Source organism: Somniosus microcephalus, unplaced genomic scaffold (assembly GCF_052327205.1).
Source record: "Somniosus microcephalus isolate GS21.2 unplaced genomic scaffold, FLI_Smic_1.0 unresolved_chr8, whole genome shotgun sequence".
Classification (NCBI taxonomy): Eukaryota; Metazoa; Chordata; class Chondrichthyes; order Squaliformes; family Somniosidae; genus Somniosus; species Somniosus microcephalus.
In genome coordinates, this window is record NW_028225186.1 from 1,805,341 (window position 1) to 1,810,642 (window position 5,302).

The 5,302-nt window shown below is 45.0% G+C and overlaps 1 non-coding gene across 1 annotated transcript; it reads left to right on the forward strand.

The window, feature by feature from the left end:
* The first annotated feature begins 4,853 nt into the window (after positions 1-4,853).
* Positions 4,854-4,935, forward strand: trnas-uga (transfer RNA serine (anticodon UGA)). The gene has a single exon. It is a non-coding gene; the product is annotated as a tRNA-Ser (tRNA).
* The last annotated feature ends 367 nt before the right edge of the window (positions 4,936-5,302 follow it).

Consider the following 5,302-nt stretch of genomic DNA (forward strand, 5'->3'; position numbering starts at 1 on the left):
TCATTGTGGTACCAGAGCAACTAGTGACACGTTATTAGCTACATGGTGGCATGCTAGATTACAAGCTCTGGCTCAAGGTATTAGCAGTCGCTGCCTCATTTGTCAGCAGCATAACCCAGGAAAAGGCATACCTTGTGAAATGGGTAAGACGCTGTTACCCACGGGTCCCATTGAGACCCTCCAGATGGACTATATTGAGTTAGAAAGGTGTCAGTGTTATAAATATGTACTGGTTATTGTTGATGTATTTAGTAAGTGGATTGAGGCCTACCCGACTACGGATAACAAAGCCTCCACTGTTGTAAAAGTTTTAATGAGAGAAATTATTCCAAGGTACGGAATTCCAAACCGATTAAGTTCAGACAACGGCCCTCACTTTGTGGGTCTGGTAAACAAGGAGTTCTGCACTCAAATGGGCATCCAACAGCAGTTACATTGTGCCTACAGGCCACAGGCCGCCGGACTGGTCGAGCGGGCTAATCAGACCTTGAAAAATAAACTTGCCAAATTACAGGCCGAGACGGGAACTACATGGCTCAAATTACTCCCCGTGGCCTTGTTCCAAATACTTACTATCCCGGCTGGTGCCACCCCAACTGCTGCCAAAGTAGAGGGAAAGAGTGCTTGGGTCCGCCTCCACCACTGTAAAATTGTCAGTAATGCTATGCCTAAAACTTAAAGAATGCTAACCTCTCTTGCTTCCAAGAAATCTCTCCCTAAACAGACGTGCCGCGCCGACCAGCCATGCAGACGTCGCTGTGGATCCTCTCTATCAGTGCCCTGATCACCCTTGGAATAACTCAACGGCCCAGAAGGTGGACATGCCGGTGGAACCAACCCAAGCGGGTACACCACCTATGCCACGGAGACGTGCTTCGGTGCAATGATGATAACCCAGGCGGGTTCGGGAAATGGAACGTGATCAACTGGGACACCTACATTGGGCTTATTAGACAGCCCCACCGCTCGCTAATGCTGAGATACATACACAGAGGAACATTGCCATGCCATTGGACCAAGTGTAAATTTGATTACGTCTGTTGACGCCAGGTGACCAAGTCTGTTACTGCAGGACCATGCAACAGAATTACCGATGCCAAAGGACAAAACTGTTATCCAAAGTCCAACCAGGAAAAGAAAAGAAATGGACTGCCCCCTATGAGCAGCTTCGACTATTCGAGGGTAGAAGGTACCCTCACAAAGAGACGTAAACGAGATCTCCAACACACTTTCCCTGAAGAAACCCCGACGGGAAACCTATTCCTCCAGACTCACGCAGCCCTATACTCACCAGAGTCAATTGTTTGTTATCCGCCCCTGATATCTGTTGAGGGGGTGTTTACCCCAACCCCGGTTATTGTTCCCCCGGACTTTCTTTTAGGTGCTCACCTTCTCCCTCCCACAAACAATATAACAATACCCTACACCTTAACCCCGCCCGCCAATTGCCTGAAACTAAGCAGGAACCCTGGTGGCTATGAGAATTGTTGGAATGGGACGGGCTATGGCTGTAGGTCAGTATGGGTTAAGCAGAACTACACCTGCTTGATGACACGCTGCCTCCACCATCAGTGTACGATAGGACCAGACACCGGTAGCTGCACATGTGAGCAATCCGTATGTGTGTCAATAACCGAAGGAGTACAAGTTTTATGTGGAGAAGGGGATGGGGCAACTCTGAAGGTAGGGGGGGAAACATTTATGGTAGTAAAAATAGCTGATACCCAGCCTACTGATACTCGTGAGATCCAAGGTTTTGACTATTTCCTTCCCCCGAGCCATTTAAGCACAAGGCAGAAACACGTATCTGTGATATATACCAAACCAGGCTACTTTTTCTTGAGCCAAGGAAAAGCCACTAATTTCATGGTAGTAGATACCACCCCTAGACGGTAGCCATCGCTACCTTAACTCCTACCACAGTACCCTGCCCCTCCCAATGGACATCCCACCGAAAAATAGTAGTCAGGGCAGCCTCGAAAGAGTTTTGCTCCAAGTGGAAAAATCCTGAATCCCTAGGAGGACACAGAACCTCTATAGGATATGGATTTGCTGGCCTGTTCTCTATAGGCTATATTGGAGCCTATCTGGCCGCCAATAACTGGAACTACCTTATCTGTGGCCTCACCATCCTGGGTAATGCTACCATGGGGGCCCTCGACGCAGTCACTAAAGAATTGTCGGAACTCAGGTTATTCACTATGCAAAACAGATATGCCCTAGACTACCTGCTGGCCCGAGAAGGTGGTGTCTGTGCAATAGTAAAAGGTAAATGCCTTATGGGAGTCCGAGACCAGACAAAGAACATCACCCGCTTTATCACAAAGATAAGGGAACAAATGGATAATATGAAGGAAGCAAGTAACTGGGGAGATTGGGGATTTGGAGGATGGTATGACTGGTTGATAAATATGGCTATGTACCTAATAGTTGCACTCGCCTGTATTTTTATTGGACTAGCAATCATGAAATGTGTGCTCGGAAGAATGCAGCTAGCTTTGGAAAAAAATAGGTAGCCCGAAGATGTTAATGGTAAGACTGACCAATGAATATGAAATGAAGGAAGTAAAGTACGATGACAATGAAGAATTTGATCGACTAAATAAGTTGGACGTAACCGAATAATGGTTGGTTATCATAGAATGATAAAAGGAGGGATTGAGAATACCAAGGTCAAAGAAATAGAAACAAGAAACTGTGAAGGCAGCAAGAAGTAAAATAAAAAGGCTAAACTGATCTTTGGCTGCTAATATGGCTGGCGCCCACAATGTTACACCTTGCTGTTAGAAACACTGTAAGGCAGAGTGCAGAAGTTATACAGACAATAGGCGATCAGAAAACACATTACCGTGATTGCAAACGCATTACCATAATGTTTAGGTGATCCGGAACCCATTACCAGGATATTTACTTAACTGTAACCCATTCAGTAAAATGTGACTTCTTTATTTCAAACTGCCAGGCCAGGAAATCAAATTAACTGTATACGTGCACAGCTCGGGATTGGTGCAGACTGTACGATGTGTTAATGTCTTCTCAAATGCAAGTATAATAATGTAACACACTGTAGGACAAACTGCTTGCTCTGTTGGATTCGCAGACTCTTGCAGGAGTCGGTGTCGATATATCAGAGTAAGACTCCGCGGATAATAAATTGTTTGAATTCTCCAGTTGTTCGACTCAGTGTTTACTGAACCAGACTGAGGGTAAAAGAATCCGTTCTAACAAATATTTCCAGCAGTTTCTGCTTTATTATTGGTTAAAACGTCCTCGGGAATATTTTCCTTTATTAGGCGGCAGGTGGTTAAGAAGGCAAATGGTATCTTGGCCTTCATAGCGAGAGGGTTTGAGCACAGGAACAGGGATGTCTTGCTGCAGTTGTACAGGGCCTTGGTGAGACCACATCTTGAGTATTGTGTGCAGTTTTGGTCGCCTTATCTGAGGAAGGACATTCTTGCCATGGAAGGAGTTCTGCAAAGTTTCACCAGGCAGATAGCTGGGATGGCAGGAATGATGTATGAGGGGAGATTGTGTCGATCGGGCTTATACTCACTGGGGTTTGGAAGAATGAGAGGGGATCTAATTGAAACGTATAAAATTCTGACAGGACTGGACTGACTAGATGCAGGAACGATGTTCCCGATGGTCGGTGAATCCAGAACCAGGTGTCACAGATGAAGGATAAGGGATAAGCCATTTAGGACAGAGATGAGGAGGAATTTTTTCATCCAGCGAGTGCTGAACCTGTGGAATTCTCTACCACAGAAGGCAGCAGAGGCCAATACATTAAATATATTCAAGAAGGAGTTGGATATATTTCTTAAGGCTAAAGGGATCAACGGTTATGGGGAGAAAGCAGGGACCGGGTACTGTATTTGGATGATCAGCCATGATCTCATTGAATGGTGGAGCAGGCTCGAGGGGCCGAACGGCCTACTCCTGCTCCTATCTTCTATGTTTCTATGTTTGTATTAGCCAAGGCATAGAATTCAAGAACGGTCTGGTTATGTTTGAACAGTATAAAACACTTGTTAGGCCACAGCTAGAGTACTGCAGACAGCTTTGGTCACCACAGTACAGGAAAGATGTTATTGCACTAGAGAGGGTACCGAGGAGATTTACTAGGATGTTGCCAGGACTGGAAAATTTTAGCTGTAAGTAAAGATTGGATAGGGTTGGGTTGTTATCTTTGGAGCAGAGGAGATGGAGTGGAGACATAATTGAGGTGCATAAAATTCTGAGGGGCCAAGATACAGTGGATAGGAAGGACCTATTTCCCTTAGCAGAAATGTCAATGATCAGGGGCGTAGATTTAAAGTAACTGGTAAAATGATTAAAGAGGAGTTGACAAGAACAATTTTCACACAGAGAGTGGAGCGGATCTGGAAGTCACTACCGATCACATTAATAGAAAGCAGTATGGACATGTACTTGAAGTGCTGTAAGCTACAGGGCTACGGACCCAGAGCTGGAAAGTGGGATGAGGCAAAATATCTATTTTTCGTCCGGCAAAGACACGATGGGCCGAATGGCCTCCTTCTCTGGCGTAAATTTCTGTATTTCTATGATCTCTGCCCCTTAATCTTCAATATTCCAGGGAATACAAGCCTAGATTATGTGATCTCTGCTCATAGCCCAACCCTTGGAGCCCTGGTAACACACTCGTGAATCTGCACCGCACATCCTCCAAGGTCAATATATCCTTTCTAAGGTGCAGTGTGCAGAACTGTACACAGTGACCTAACCAGGCCTCTGTGCAGCTGTCACACAACTTCCTTCCATTTATATTGTGCAGGGAAGTTGTCTAATAGTTTGCATAGGTCATTTCACTGTTGAAAAGTTACATTTGCACAGCTGCGATGGCCGAGTGGTTAAGGTGTTGGACTTGAAATCCGATGGGGTTTTACCGTGCAGGTTCGAATCCTGCTCGCAGCGATTCTACTGCAAATTCTTTATTTTATTTCATCGGTTCCCTGTGGAGATCACTGGCCCCGAAACTGATTAGAATTCCCTCCACTGCACGTTATGACACTGATTAACCCAAAGCTGTTGTTCCAATTGGAAACACTAATTTGTCATCAATGAGAAATTGTGGATTTGTTTGAAACTATTTGCAAAGATCAGTGAGAAATTTACACATAAGACAGCACGTAAAAATTCCATTTAATAAAGAACCCTGCAATGTTTGGAAGGAAAAGAGTGGAAATGCGGTTTGGTTTTCTAAAGTTGAAACCGAATTAAAAAGTGTGTAAAACGACCGTGGCAGGACTCGAATCTGCTATCTTCTGAGAGCATTCAGAAT